The sequence below is a fragment of the Cryptomeria japonica genome, chromosome 10, assembly GCF_030272615.1.
Source record: "Cryptomeria japonica chromosome 10, Sugi_1.0, whole genome shotgun sequence".
Lineage (NCBI taxonomy): Eukaryota > Viridiplantae > Streptophyta > Pinopsida > Cupressales > Cupressaceae > Cryptomeria > Cryptomeria japonica.
Genome location: NC_081414.1, coordinates 421,862,037 through 421,879,712, shown reverse-complemented (window position 1 = coordinate 421,879,712; position 17,676 = coordinate 421,862,037).

Genomic DNA, 17,676 nt, shown 5'->3' with positions numbered 1-17,676 from the left:
ACTTCAAAATATTACAATAAAATCATTACAAATATCTGCAACTTTACATCTAGAATGTTATAGCAGATTCTATGTGCTCAGAATAGATTACCTTTCTTATAGCATACCTCGGTAACCCATATAGTAACTCGGTAAACCCTTTTGTTTACTATGTTCTTTGACTTTTCTCTGAAAACCTTCTCGGTGACCTCTATGTCTTTGTGATAGTCTTCTTACACTCATGCACACACCTTTAACTCTTTAACTCATGCTGTATAAATAGATCTCTTATAATGGTGATCCAATTCATTGCTTCGATCTTACAAACATGATTTATTGAATGAATAATCATGCAAAATATTTCATTGGCTAGATAACCTCAAAATCATACACAATCTTTAAGTGCAATTTCCAATGTGATAATGGTTAGATGTGCCTCGATCTTGTAACATGTTTTCATATGCATGTCTAGGTTCAATGAATCTGGTAACATGTTTCACTCGGTGTAAATCAACTCGGTGTGTCATCTTTTCTACTCGGTAGACATGTAAAGATACTCAGTAGACAACTCAGTGTATACTGCGTTCTGTGACTGCTTTCTTCTGTAACCGACTAGACTGTACATACCGACTAAATATTTCGGTAATAGATAACCAACTAGAGTATATAGTATAACTTTGACATAAAACTAATGGCAATCTGATAAGTAGTAACAAATGATATGCCACTAAATGCCATGATATGATAATGCAACTAAATGCAGATTAAAATGATAATGACAATGCAATTAATGCAAAGCTTAATATGGATTCTCGTTCTCAATGTTGCCATCTGTTTTGATCAAATTGCCAGTGCATCTCTTTGTTTTCATCATCGGGACTTGATTTGTTTAAAGTTTGTACAAGCGTCATGGTATAACTAAACCATAATGACCTAAGTATAACTTACATGAATTTTGATATTGCAAGATGACACAAGAGTCGAGGTATAATTTAACCAAGATGACCTGAGTGTTGCTTGCATAAATAAACAAGAGTTAACCTTTGTCCTATACAAATTGAAAATGCCCTCAGTGATATGCCACTGAATCACATCATAGAATAAATTTGCATAGTAAAAAGGCTTCACTCACAACTAGCAAACAAATAAAATAGAATACTCCTTCCTTGCTTCTCTCATTTAAAGACATCCTTGAGTTTCTTGGGAGATATGATAAGAAAAAATTGAAAAACAACCATAGATAAACATGCATGTCATCCTATGTATTTTTGTTGGATAAAACATCTTGCAAATGCCTCGTTGTTTAGTTTTGATCAGTTTGTGTTTCTTTGTTTTACCATTGATTGTCATGATCTTGTTTACATCTCGATGTGTTTGTTGTGATCAATTATCTATTTGAAACCTAAAGGTGATCTACCCCCAATGAGGTTAGGATTTTTCCCCCACTGTAGATAATACTTCGATATGGATATTTACACTGATCACCAAGCCATGGTGGGATATGAGTTGGATAACTGATTCGAATAATCAAGGATAGTGACTACGCTAAGTATGTCTAGGATAATGTTGTGTGTACAAGTGTTTTGAGATGGCTATTAGCTTAGATTAGATGGAGCCAATAGATATGATGCGAGTATTGATAGATAGAGGAGCTTCTCTCTCACAAATGGCGCCTGCTGCTAGGTTTTCACCACTTATTTTTATTGCACTTTTTGATTTGTTTTTCATTTTTTTGTATTTTTCTTGATTTTCGATTTTTTGTGTCACAAGGTGCCTATTTGCTAGGTTTTCACCCTAGTGACAATTTTTTATACTTTTTCTATTTTTTGCTTTTTTGCTTGATCCGTGCATTGGTCAACTCAAGTGTAGAATTTCTTTAGATGGATGTTATTGGTTGGCTCATCAAGTACGTCCCCTTCTGAATATGATAATTGATATTCTCTTGATCCATAAGCTGATATGATGACAAAGGGTCCCAACCAGTTGGGTTCAAATTTCCCTTTCTTTCCTTAATCTTGCTGATTCTGGGGATTTTCCTTTAGGACTAGGTCACCAACTTTGAATTCTCATGGGATTACTTTGTGATTGTAGCTTCTGCACATTCATTGTTGATATGCCTTGAGACGATCAAAGGTATGTTGGCGACATTCATCTAGCATCTCGAGCTCTTGCAACCTGTTGACTCGATATTCCTCATCTGGAATGAGGCCTTTTAATGACACCCGGAGTGATGGAATCTCTACCTCAATAGGTACAATAGATTTTAATCCATACACCAATGAGTATGGTGTAGCTCTTGTAGGTGTGCACATAATCATTTGTAAGCCCAAAGTGAAGGATTAAGCTGGACATGCCAGTTTTTACCAACATCATTTACAATCTTTTTGAAGATTTTCAAGATTGTCTTGTTTGAGGCCTCTCCTTGGCCATTCCCTTGTGGATAATAAGGTGTCAAAAAGTGATGTTGGATATGGAATCGCTCACAAAGATCTTGTACATCCTGATTATTAAAAGGTCTTCCATTATCTGTGATAATGGAACTAGGGATGTCATACCAATAGATGAGGCAATTTGGAATGAAGGAAGCTATCTGTTTGCTAGTCATTGTAGTCAATGGAACTACCTCAATCCACTTGGTGAAGTACTTGGTGGTCATGATGATGAACTTGTGTCCATTCGATGAGGAAGGATGAATCTTTCCCACTAGGACGAGTCCCCATTGATAGACAGGCCAAGATGTAGTGAATGATTGCAACTCTTGCATTGGTGCATGTATGAGGTTACCATGAATTTGACACTTAGGTCATTTCCTAGCAAACTAATAGGACTCTTTTTCCATTGTTAGCCAATAATATCCCATCCTTAGTAGTTTCTTGGCAAGAGTAGGACCACTTGAATGCGTACCACAAATACCTTCAAGAAGCTCATGTAAGGCGGAGTCAAATTCATTACGATCAAGGCATTGAAGAAGAGTACCATCAAGACCTCGATGATAAAGCGTATCAACAGTTAAGGTATAGTGGGTTGCTTGTCGGATAAAGCTTCATTTTTTGTTACAAGACAGGTCTAGTGGGAGGGTATTGTCTTTGAGGTAGGCATAGATCTTCCCGTATAAGGGGGAATCATAACCATTTAGGGCACAGATGACTTGGGATTCTTAATTGTCATAGGTCAGGGAAAACAATTGTTCCATCAGGAATTCATAATAATTATGTGTATCTGGAATTTGTAGGAGTGAGGCGATAATGGCCATTGCATCAATAGCTCTATTGTTTAGCCTTGGAATCTGCTCAAATGTGATGTGTACAAAGTATTTCTTAAAATCATCCACCATGCATTTATACGACATCAACTTATCATCTTTCCTCTGATAATCATCATTTATTTGATTGATAACTAATTGAGAGTTGAAGAGGGGAAAATGGAATGAAAGGTTAAATGATAAAAAACATAATAAAATAAACATAAAAATACCAAAACATCAAGAGATAATTTTTACCTTGCTATTTTACCTTCTCCTTCAAATTGAGCTTGATGAAGTGGATGATGAGGATGCGCCCTTTATACTCCACTTGATGTGTTGCTTGCTTGATTTGGATGTGGATTGATCTCCTTTGTGCTCAACAAGATAGATTGATGGATTGGATTTGGATTGAAAGATTAAGGATGGACATATTTGATAGAGAATTATGAAGAGAGAGGAAAAAAGAGCAGCATGACAATGCATGAGAAGTGGATGATTTGTGAGAAGAATAGGCTCCAATTTATAGATTGGAGAAGGCGAATGGAGGGCCAAGATTGATTTGATCATGAACGGTTGAGATTTATTTTAGATAGAAGGCATGGATCAAGGGTACCTTGGGAAAATAAACAGGAATATGAAATTCCTTGGGAAAAGGGGGGAGAAATTTGAATTTCAAATATGAGGAATTAAAAATTCCAAAATAAGGATGCATTGAGGGATTCAAAGAAATTTGAATTTCTTTGAGAGACTCAATGTTGATGTGACATGAGTGGGAATGAAAAATTGAGGGATAATAATAAGCATGATTATGAGAGATTCTAGAAGGATTAATTAGGTTGAGTGGGATTAGGAAAAGTGATTTGTAGGAATCACATGACTAGGTTAATTAATTAGAATTAATTAACTGAGTGGGTTTAGAGGAAATAATTATTGGAGGGAACTTTAGAAGAATAGGGGAGTAATTAATTTATTTGATAAATTAATTATTGGACAATAGTGATAGGATTAATTAAATTAGATTTAATTGATCTTGTGAGGAATGAGGATAACACAATTAAGTCAATTAATTATGTTGATTAGCTTAAATTAATTAAATATTAATTTTAGATGTCTACAAGAGTCTCCGTAGACTTCCAATTTTGTGATTTTCCATTTCACGACTACTTTGATACTTGTCACTAGAGCTTCATACTCGACAATATTATTGGTGCATGAGAACATCAATTTGTAGGATCGCAGAATTATGTGTCCTTCTGGAGTGATGAACAAGATTCCAACACCTAATCCATGTTGTGTATAGGATCCATCAAAGTATAGGGTCCATTGTTTTGGTGCAACAATGAGCACATCTGTATCTGGAATGTCCACCTATAGTGGGTGTTTGTCTAGTAGAGGTGCTTCTATTAGTTGATCTTCTATTGCTTGTCCTTTGATAGCCCTCCATTTTGTATACTAAATGTCGAACTCGCTTAAGATAATGACCCATTTTGCTAACCTCCTTGTGAGAGCAGCTTTGCTGAGTAGATATTTTAGTGGGTCGATCTTTGCCACTATCTTGATAGTATGAGCTAATATATAGTATCACATCTTTTGGGAATTGAACACTACAACTAAGCAAGCTTTTTCGATGAAGGTGTAATTGAATTCATAGCCATTCATCGTCCTACTAATGTAATAGATGGCTCTTTCCTTTCCTATTGAGTCCTCTTGTGCTAGTAATGCCCCGAGTGACACTTATGTTGCTGATATGTAGAGGATGAGTGGCTTTCCCACTATTAGTGGTACTAAAATAGGTGGATTCATGAGATATTGCTTCAGCCGATGAAATGATTTTGTACACTTGTCCTCCCATCTGAAAGGTACATTTTTATGAAGTAGATGGTTGAATGGGAGACATTTGTCTGCCAATTGAGAAATGAACCTTCTGGTAGATTGTAGCCTGCCTTGAAGAGATCATAGCTGACTATTGTTCCTTGGAGATGGCATTTCCATGATAGCCTGAACCTTTGCTGGATCCACCTCGATGCCTTTTTTTGATACAATGTAGCCCAAGAGTTTTCCAAATGTGACCCCGAATACATACTTTTTAGGATTCAATCTGACATTGAATTTCTCTAGTCATTGAAAGATTTTATCCAGGATGTACAGGTGTTCTTCTCTTATGAATGATTTGGCTAGAAAATCATCTACACAATATTCCATAAAAGTATGCATCATGTCCTAGAAGATAGTTGTCATTTCTCTTTGATAGGTTGCACCAGCATTTTTCAAGCCAAAAGGCATGACATTCCAACAGTATGTACCCCATGGACATGTGAAGGTCATTTTATCCTGATCTTTTAGAGCTATCTTGATTTGGTTGTAGCTGGAAAAACCATCCATGAGGGATAACATAGCATGTCTTGTTGTTAGGTCAACAATAGTGTCAATGCCTAGTAAAGGAAAGTCATCCTTCAGACAAGCCTTGTTGAGATCCTAAAGTCTGTACAATTCCTAATGCTTTTATCTAGTTTAGAGACTATAAAAAATGTTAGAAATCCATTCCGCATAATCAATGGGTCAGATGAATCCTATATCAAGTAACTTCTTCAGCTCTTCTTTGACCAATGTGGCAACATGTGGGTTCATCTTCCTTAATTTATGTTTGATAGGTTTAGCTCCAAGAGCGATGGACAAGTGATGCATGATGAGATTTGGATCTACCCCCGGCATGTCCGCATAAGACCAAGCAAAGTTGATTTTCTTCTCCTTGAAGAATTTGACAAAGTCAGGTTTTTCTTTTTCTGTTAGTGATTCCGCCAGATGTATGGTTCTTGATGTTGCTTCAGTGCTGATATTTATTGATTGAGTTGTCTCAATCAAGATGGGTGATCTCTTCAGGTAATTTTCAGGAAGAGTGTCAAGTCTCTCATCTTCAGGAACCTCAAAGAGGTTTTCACCATCAGATACGTCCTTTGTTTTTACTTTTTTGTGATCTAATACTGTCATTAGATGGTTTTCACCATTAGATCAATTTTTGATTGTAGATATCGTTATGTGGTTTGCTGGTGGAGCATGTTTCAGGGTTGACTGAGCAGAGGTATTGAACAATGGCCTCATCATTTTGGAATATTGATATATCATTGTACTCAGGCTCTTCCCAATCTATAAGGTCAGGATATATGAGAGGTAGAGAGTCATTTTACGGGTTAAGATCTGCTATTGTAAGAGTCATGATAGAGATATTGTCATAGTTGTATGTAGCATGGGTGAGGTCTATAACAGTCTCAAGGTTTTCAATGGTAATCTCATCGATATTGCCTCTTTTGTATTGAGGTTGTTCATTCTCACTAGCCTCATAGATATGTTGTGGTCCGAATTCAAATGTTCTAGATCTTGAGCCTTGTCCCTCATAAGGAATGGGTGTATAGGTGTGGATTTTATCCACCTCAATATCCTCAGTAATATTAGAACAAGTGTCCCATTCATACTCATTGAAATCTATTTCAGAATCGCTATCCAAGGTTACCCCACTGAATCAGACAAGAATGTTGTATGGCGAAAAGAGATCACTGATAATCAATACAAGTTGGGTGGCTTGTGCTGATTCAGAATCTGTGCTTGTTTGTACTCTTTGGATTTTCTCATACACAGTCTCCCTTCTTTGAGTAGCAATCTCCTCAGGTTGTGGTTTGAATTCAGCTTGATCAGGTGCTTATACATGATGCACTTTTTTATAAGAAGCCTCCTCTCTTTGGATAGCAAGTTCTTCTTGTCGCTTCTCCTTTTCTTCATTCTCTTGTTCTTTTATTATCTTTTCCACTTATTGGTATAGTACCTCTTTCCAGGATTCTTTGTTTTGTGTTACCTTTTTCTCTCCATCGAGGTTTTTGAGGGTGATCTCTCTTTTGCACAGGTTGAATATGTTGGCCATACCCAAGTCCAAATTTGTCTTTTGCAAGTTGTGAATGGGGTTGTATGGGTTCTAATATACCCTCCTGATGCTTGACAATAGGTTATTTTCCTTTGTATCCCATGTGTTGCATGATTCTGAACCCATTTCCATACTATTATGTGGGAATGGCGAGTTATAGGGCATAAACTCTTATTTCTTCCTCATCCTTGTATAGATAGCTGAGGATGTCCTTGTCTTCTGATTCTTTTGCAAGTGTGCCGATTTTGATAAATTTACCATGTCAAATTTCTTGATGGGTTGTGTTTCTTGATGTCTTGATGTGGAAGGTTGTCCGTGAGATTTTGGCTAAGTTGGCAATTTTGATAGACACAGGGGTTCAAAAGAGTATTCCCCCATACCTTGGTCTTTTATTTTCATGTTTTTCTTAAAGTCTATGGACAACTACTTGAGTTTTTATTAATTGCTGGATAATGAGGAAGCTTGGGCCTCCTTGTCGTGTGGAACCAAAAAATCTTGAGTTGCCCCCATAGCATTGCAGTACTGAAAGGGGTTAGTGTCTTCTAATATTGAAATCTCTTGTCTATTGTAGGGGAATTTGAGACATTGGTCATACGTGGAAGGTACCACTTGCATTTCATGGATCCAAGGATGACCCAAGAGTATTTTGTATGTCAAGTATATGTCCAAGATTTGGCACATTATGTCTTTTTGCACAAGTCCTACCTAAATGGGTAGTACCACTGTTCCCTCAGATGACCTTGCTTCATCATCATAGGCTTTGATAATGATCTTGTTTTTAGGATCAATAGCTTTCTCGGAGAATCCCAATGCACAGATAAGCTTCAAGGTACATATATTGAGACCAGCTCCTCCATCTATTAGCACTCTTTTCACCCGGTGTTTATAGACTAGGACTTTGATATGGAACGCCAATTAATGTATGCCAAAAATATGGTATCATCCTGCAAGAGGGGAAAACATCTCAAACATACACATGAAACATTGTATTAGAGTTAGAAGAGCACTTGATCATTCCATGCTCCTCTATCCCTAAAGATCTTCAAGATTCAATGTGGCCCTCACTTGGAAGAGCACTTGATCTCTTAGATGACAACCTAGAGAACGAGATTTAAATGATGATTCTAGGATCAAAATGGATGCAACTGAGATCCTAGTGAATGGTGAGATGATGGATGAAAACTAAGGATGCAAGATGCAAAACTAGATATGATCAAGATGATGAAAATAAGATGAAGCTATGTTAATTCCAAATTGAATAGTAAGATGAACTAATTAAGCTAGATTAGGATGAAAACTAAGTAATTGATATGAAATTACACTAACTAAAATGACCTAAAGCATGATGCAAATGCTAAGTGGTATAATGTTAATCCTTGAAGACTTGGATACTTGAAGGTGATCAATGAGATCCTTTGATAACCTGCAAAAGACTATAATTTTGATGCACAAGATTGGGGTCCTTGAATTGAAGAAATGAGTTCTACTTATAGGCAAAATAGAGAAATGGATGGTTGAGATTGAGTAATTTCAACAAGGGCTAGGATTGAAAGTTATCAATCCATGGGAGAGATTCAATCCAATCCCAAGTTGACAAATGCCACCTTGAGAGGGCTTGAGAGGATGCTAATCAAGCATTAGATGCTAAGCAAGCTATTGGGGATAACCTCAAGGAGTGACATCATTGGATAATGTCATTAGCTAGGGAGGTATGTTATTACCCAAGAGGTAAACTCTTGTGCAACATGGGAAATTGTTAAAGGGACAACCATCATGTCTAAGGGGCATGGGATTGTAAGAGGCATTAAATGCCTTTTGAAGACTTTGGAGGCTAACTTGCCCAAAGAGGAAAACCACTAGTGGTTTATGTAAGAGCCTTACATGTTTGGAAGACTCAACAAGTTAACTTGTTGAAATAGATAAAGTCTTAAATGCATTTTGAAGACTTTCTTCCAAATTTGGAGAAGTGACTCCCCCAAATTTAGGGAAGGGACATGATTAGGAGATTAGACATGATTATGATGGGATTAGGAGGTTTCTAGAAGGATTATTATGGAAGCAAGTGGGAGATGTAGGAGAATGCAAGTGGGTTAGGAAAGTAGGCATTTTAGAAAATTAAAATGATTTAATTTAGCCAAAAAGGATGCAACTTGCACTTGTAGGATTTTGCAAGTGGGGGAGACTATTCACAAATAAATAATTATTTATTTGTAAAGGGGATTTTTAATTAAATGCGAATTTAATCAAAAGGGGGAAAATGGATTTTAATCAAATAAATAAGATTTATTTAATCAAATGGTTGAGGGTACTTAATCAAACCTTAGTTTAATTAATAGGTTAGGCTATAAGAAGGAGATTTAATCAAATCTTTATTAATTAAATCTTAATTTAATTAACTGGGAGAATTAGGGATAATTAAATGAATAAAATTCACTTAATTCATTGTGCAACTTTTAGGTGTCTACAGGCATATTTACAGGGAAGCAAATCTCCCATCCAAATCAATGACAGATGGGCATGAAATGAGATGGTGGACGCATGATTCTTTGAACCAAAAGAACCAATGATGTTTCCTTTTGGATGATGACTTGGTAGTCCACAATTTCTTTGTCAAAAATCATTAGTTTCTAAGCTTAAATTTCAAATTTTATCCTAGCAAAATCAATCTTGACGGAGACCAACTTTTCTTTTGATTAAAAATGAAATGATCCTGCCACATCTACTTATAATTTTTTTTTAAATGATGCCAACAGATAGTAAAGCATTAAATTCACCTATTATGCCATCTATTCCATTGGATGTGAGGCTTTTCTATTCAGTTCAAAAAGATGAGGTCATATCATTCTCAACTCAAATTTATGTGACAGTCGATAATCAAGAAGGTTTTTAGGTAATGTCAAAAATATTCAGCGAGATCCAAGGAAGATTATTCCTCTTTCTACCCTTGAGATCACCTTAGCGGAGCTCAGATAACCTTTGTCTTTTCCGTGTTCAAATTTGACATAAATGCAGCTAATATACATTCTAAATGTGGCGGGAGACAATTCTAAATTTGGCGGTTTTGATAGCCCCTTGGCTCCTATCACATCAGTCGGGAAAATTTATTTGCATGGATACAGATGGCAAAGAAACAACTTGCCAAGATCTTAAGCGATCTAGGTAAACATGTCTTGAATTCCGAACAAATCAACGACTTCCACTTACAAGGAAACATCAATGCCCACCTGTCGTAGAAGGCCAATTAAGTAGGACGATGAATTAATGCCCTTATTGCATCCAATAAATAGATTACACCACCGGAAAAGGCTATCATTATGATGGTAAGTTGATATGCATTCTCATTAATGAAGGCAATCCCTTTAGACCTGCAAATTTATTAGGCCAAACTCTTCATTCTCACTCTACATTCTTTCTTCTTTAAGTTGTCCACTCTCAACTTCGTCACCTGGTCTAGTTAGGAAAATTAAGCAAAATTTCACTCCTGAAAATCAATGGCTGGATCCTTTAGGTTTATTGTTAGGGTATTCCCTGACCCAGTGTCTTGCTTCAGAGTAGATACTTTGGTATCCCTAGATAGCTCTAATCGACGGTCCACGTTTGGGGAGATTTCAGATCAGAGGTTGAAGAGGGTCCTTCACAACACCGACCCTTTGGTCATACTGGTAATAAAAATGGTTGTGGGTCAGGATCACTTGGACATAAAAGACTACTCCAGGGACAACATGCAAGTCTCTTCTAGATTTGTGGTTTCCTTGCTCGATAACAATGTCTCTAAGGTAGAGGTTTTAGAGCTCCCAATTCGCCTATTTGAGTCAAGACTACTTGTCGGCTTAGACAGAGTTATGAAGTACTTGCTGAGGCCGAGGGAGTTGGATTCACTTAATGACCCAGGGAAAACCATAACCTACTACCTCTTCTTATTGGATCTAAGGGGCCCTACTCTTATGAAACATAGGGCCATTGTGGTTGTCTCACATATATTCTTGAAATGGAAGTTTATTTCAGACAATGTCATAGACGCAGACAAAGAAGAAGAATTCAAAGATTTTGCCATCTTAAATGGCTTTCTCACCTGCCTAGGGGTTTCTTTCAACAAGCAGAAAGAAAAATATGATTTTTTTTGCTAATACGAATATGAGCTTTTAGTATAGTTTTCATAGAATTTTATTTCAAACAATACAATTTTAGCTTTAGTATGACTGAAGATAGATTGGTGAACTTTTTCTTGACTCTGTAGGAAGAAAAATCTTCCTTATTTTGATCCTTTCAGTTTCATGGTAGGCCCACGAGGACTTTTTAACTGTTAATTTCTATATATTTTGAAAATTTTGAACTCTTAATACTAAATCCTTTGGCCCTGCTGTTTATTGATAAAAAAATAAAAGAATATATTTTTCAGCAAGGTGAGAACTCAAATCTATTAAATTTTGTCATGTTCACATGAAAACATTATACTTGGGTGAAAAAATTACTTTGATTTTGGACTCCATTAATCTGCCTGAAATATTTTCACCCGAATGAAAACCAATGTTTTGCAATTATTCCTTTGTTAATAAAAGTAGTCTTTGTTGAGATTGTCATTAAAGTATGCATTAATACTCCTGTTGTATTAACATGGATCACTTTGCTTCATTATTGGAAATACTACCACTATCGGTGGAGCCTTTTTGCATTCCCACTGAACCAATGGTATGCGCTTTTATTTCATTTTATTTTATTTGGCTGGAGATAATGTTATCTTGGACTGATCCAATGATAGAGCTATTGCTGATGTGCTTTTGAATCCATATTGTTGGAGCTTCATTCCTCTTCCACCCATGCAACATGAAGGAATTACTGTGCAAAGCTTCGCCAAAGTTTTAATTTCTCCACGTGAACTACGGAAAATCATAAAATTTACAGAGTTTGCACTTTATAAATTTATGATTTATAAAACCTTTATGTTTTAATAGTTTAAACTTTAAAGAAATGGAAAATAAAATTTAAAAAATTAATGACTTATGTGTTTACTTATGTGTGTCTTTTTTTTTTCTTCTTTCTTTTCTCTTCTTTGCTTTGGAGCTCTTTCTATCTTTGTTATTTTAGATTCATTTTTTATTCTTGTTTTCTTTTCTATTTGAGTTTATGTATATGTACTAATTTATATATGTCTTTGCTCTGATTGTTTATCTTGTTTGTGCTTGTAGGTCCTCCTTTTTATCTCTCTTTCAGTAAGTCGACCATTTTATTTGCATTACTCTCTCTCTCTCTCTCTCTCTCTCTCTCTCTCTCTCTCTATATATATATATATATATATATATATATATACACACAGATAGAGACAGAGAGAGATTCTTTTTAGCAAGACAACATCAATTAAATAAGACATCATTAACGATACCTTATTAATGATATTATTAATAAGGTATTAGTAATGATATCTTACTTTAATTAATGTTGTCTTTGTGTTCTTTTTTTTTTTTTTTTAATTTTTGGTTCGCATGTTTTTTAGTTAAGGTTTTTGAGTTGTTGAGGTTTTATTTTTCTTCTTATTTTTATTTTCTTTGTGTTGTTACTCTTTGTGTTTTCTTTTATTGTAGTCTTTTTTCTATTTTATTTCCTCCTATTTTTAATTTGTGGATCTTCTAAGGTATTTTTAGTCTTTTCATTAATTTCTCCTTGAATTGTGTGCACCCTTCTCACTACCCCTCTCCTCTAGTCTTTTTATTTTGTCTTAGTCTGCAATCTATCATTTCTTTCTCTCAATTGTTCTTCTCATCTCGATGATGGTTCATGGAGCGCGACCTAAAATGTTGATGCAAAAGTTCTTACATAGTTTAATCCAAAGATCTTTCACAATAATAGCATGGACTATGGAAATATAATAAATTTGAAAAAAATATCTCCTACAACCATTTTGGAGTTATTTCATTGAGGCTGAAGTAGGTATCCTATCTTGAAAATTTGCGAGCGAGACTGATAATCTAAATAAAACATGGGTTTGTTGTCCATTTTCAAGTAACTCACAAAATTGAGGTACTTTCTTTGTAAATTAACCCTGTGGCTATATCACTCACTTGAGAAAAATTTAAAATAATACACTGAATGAGCCTGAATTACTATGAAATTGAAAGTGTAGGAATTTTGGGCCAAAATATCAAGTGGATTTCTCTCTGATTGTGCAAGTTAGAAACTTTTTGTGGGCACATTTCTAGGCCAAGTAGCAATCAGAGAATAATAAAATATCATACCAAAACTCACCCGAAGACCACATCATTGAGCAACCATATTCATCTATGTTACAAAAGATATTCCACCTAGGAAATTTGCATGAAAATTCCTGAGGTGAAAAATTTAAATCACGAAAGTTGACCACTTGGGTGTTTCAGCAACTTGCACATGTCAAAATCATTTGAACCATGCCAACTTCGTGGTTTTAAAAAAAACCAAATATCACTCTAGAAGCTACCACTAGGTGGGGAAGTTCATTAAGCTCAAATGATTACATGTGCCAAGGGGTTTTTCCTAAGTCCATTTACACTACAAAATACTGATGGTCAAAGTTGATCTTTATGGACCATGCAGACAACAAACCTCTAAAAAATATGTTCGCTTTTGGCCCTGTAAAAATACCAAACTTTAATATGAGACTCTGCAACTGAACAAAGGAGGATATGATCATCTAGAGAATCACAAGAACCAATCCATTTCTCTTGATTATTATGGCTTTTAAATATTAACTCTCAAAATTGGGTTCTCTAACAGGCCTAACATTGTGCAAACAACAAATCATACTAAATTCCATTTTCTTTAGGCCTGAGAAAAATACCAAACAAGATGTTGAGGATTTGAAAATGAACGCATGTGTACAGTAATATGAGAAAAAATTCAAGCACGTGATTAATTTTACATGAAAAGCATCCAACTCTTAAATATTAGTTTCTAAAGTGGGCTACTTGGGCTGACTTAACAATCTACAAGTTACAGATCCTTCCAGAACCCTCTATCTTGGTAATTTGATGACTTATCAAATTTGATTATGGTGATCTGAAAAATGAACATGCAGACCTACAAATAACAAATGATATTTCCTACCAAGCCATTTTTTATGACGCACAATTGGCTTTGAGTTATGACCTTCCAAAGTAGGCTACTTAGGAAGATTTGCAAGTGTGTTTCTGAATACTGCTAATAATTTTCTTATCATGAGCACTTCAAATTTTTGCCAAAAATTGAAGGTACTAACACTACCAACATATTGAATGCTTCTAGGTGGTATGTCATTCATCCACCCTCTTCCATTCTCAAGGAATACAATTTGTTCCTCAACAAAATCTTATTCACTAAAGACTTGGCTTGATACATCTCATCAAGTTTCCTTCACAACTTATTTGTAGTGGTATTTTCATGGAAATTGATTAAAACAATTTTTTTCAAGTGTAATATAATTGCCAATGCACAAACCCGTCACTTGGGAAATAGTCCCCCTAGACCTCATAGTGGGGTACCTCCTGCAACTCCCCATGTTCATCAATAAACAATAACCCTATGAAATTACAAGGTTGAAATAATTTTTTCCTAAATCAGAAGCCAAATTTCTATGTCAATGTCAATCCCTACCATGCACATGGTGACCACTACACCCATGGCCATAGTAGCTACTTATTCTAGTGGTTTCCCTTTTGATTTCTCTAGAAGAAATTTTGGTGCCTCCTAGCCTCTTATTTATAGTACCTTCACATCTACTAGTCCTCGTATTTCCATTACTTACATGCATATCATTGACCCTATGCTCAACTAATTTATGCAAAATATTAAAGCTACCTATAAGGCCAACTTGTCTCTCTCATTAGCACTTTCATACAATTGAATCTCTACTAAAGATATTTTTCTTTATCATTGCACATTTTGGCTACTCTCTTACCCACATTTTTTAAGGTGCCTAGGTTCAAGATGTATAGCAGAAAAAGCAACTCTCATATGCATGTTTTTGCATTCACTACTTTATGAAATGATTTCTTTTTTCAAGTTGCTTTATTAGAAAATCTTATCTTACAAAGATCAAAGGACATTGTATTGGAATATTTTTACTTTTTTTTATCATTTATTAACACATTTCAATAGATTATTAACTAGTTCCTTCAACACTTCTAGGCAAACATTGGACCCTAGCTCATGCTTATTAACCTTGTTCATTATAAGAAGGGACCAAGTGAATGTTAGGAAAATGTTAACTAAACCTTGCAATAATAAAAGGTTATTGTTGATAAATGAGAGTGTGGGGTTGTAGGAGGGTACCACCCTTGTGAGGTCCAAGGGGATAGCCACTCTCATGGGTAATTCGAGGGTCAAACTCCCCAGAGGGAGTTCGACGACGACACACTTAAAAGCCACATTTTATGTATAATTTAGCATTGTAAATTTTGATCTTTTATCATTAGGTCACATATCTAATAGTGGATATTTTGTGTTCCTTACAAGCCTTACAAGGCAACCCTATTTTATGAGGGCATTGTATTACGGTTGTATATTGTAATGTGTTCTAAGAGTCTAATAGCTGTTGAGTTGCCTTTGGATCTTTGTTGATGATACTCTTGTAAGAAGTTTTCTTTGTAAGTATAGTGTAATTTGTTGTTGATTTTTTAATAATATATTGGGTGGATTTTCGAGTGTGGATTTTTTTCTCCCAAAAGGGTTTTCCCCATGTAAATAATTGTATTTTGGTATGCATGATATTTATGTTAATTTTTTATAACTACTGTAAAGATTTATAACCCTCCTCTCAAGGTTAGTGTAGGAAGTTGTTTAGCTACCTTTACTTCCTTTCAGTGAAAATTTAATTTATTTTATCTTTAGATATCAATATCAATTTTTTGAAATATTGTATGTGCTCCCAAATTTTAATTTACATAGATGTTCATCAAAATCTTGTAGCCAACACTTATACAATATTATTTACCAATAAAATACAACTCTTTTGTTCACAGATAGTTCACAAAATATTTGAGCCATTAAATGACGTAATACAAAAAATTCTTAAGGACAATTTAATAAAACTTCCTCCTAGTAGACCTCTTCCTACAAATGAGCCTCTCTTAATGTCTTATGACCCAAAATATTCCTATCAATTCAATCACGTACTTGGAAATGATACTGAGATGTGTATGCATCTTTTCCATTTGGTGCAAGAACACATCAGTTTGGGCTTTATCCAAATAAGTCCATAGCAAAATTTAATCAAAATTTATAGATTTGCATTAATCCCTTTCCATAACATTCAACTAATTTTATTGGGGTTGAAACTTATCCTTCTGATTATGAATCTCTTCCTCCACTAAGTGATAGGGTGAACATAATATTTTTTTCCCTTGATCATCTTGGGATCATAGTGTTCCTAGCCTTTCCATATATTTCACTTTTAATGATGTGTAAATTTCTATAGAAGATGGACATTTGTACATACATGCACCCATTTAAATGAGAAAACTATTAATGGATTTCTTGTTGACCCTACCTATAGTGTTAATATAATAATAGAATGTATGCTCTTTATGAACCAACTTCGTAGAGATGAGTATGATGTTTCACATATTACTATTCATACACATGATGGCTTATCTTTCTTGACTATTAGTTTCTTGAACACACCTCAAGGCTGAGATGGGAGTGGTTAAACAATTTCAATCAATCACTTAAACTTAATACCACAAATAAATATCAACTTATCCTTAACCTTATCAGCAACAATGGAATATATAACAATGAACCCCATGCACAAGAGAATACGAGATTTATGTGGACAAACCAAGGAAAGAAAAACCACGGTGAGAGTTAATTAACAATATATGAACAAGATGACAATATTTATTTTAGCACACTCCCAAGCAATCTCATTGCTCTTGATAGGACTTGAAACCTGAGGTACACTACCCCACGACAAGATGCAAGTGACTTGCAAGATGAGACTCACTACCTTAGGGAAAGATACACATAAATTTTAGGGAGACTCACTATATCCAAGAAAGGTACATGAATATATGAATCAAGATGAATAAGCCTTCAACATAATTGTTAGCAGCAATCAAGAAGGAAGGCTGAGAGGGGGGGGGGGGTGAATCAGTCTTCACCAGATCAAAGATGATTAAACTTCAAAACATAAATTGATAAACTGCAGCAACAAATAGATAAGCAAATTAACAACACATCACTCAAAACCAATATTTTTGATGTGGAAAACCTGGTCAAGGGAAAAACCATGATAGAACCTACCCACAGTAAGATGATACTCTGCAGTAGTATGTGAAAATATTACAATGGGGAATGCACATGCATTCAGGCACATTGCCTAGAGCTCACTACTCAAAATATATATGCCCAAAAGACTACAACCCTCACGGAAGTCTCACTGAATTACAATATGTTTTGGACTACAATCTGGAAGGAATGAACTGCAATGATGGCATCTAAAAATGCCTGATGACAGTTCTAGTTAAGTACAATTGTATGCTCTGCAACACCAATCTCACTACAACACTTCACCGAATGATAACTATCTTGTTCG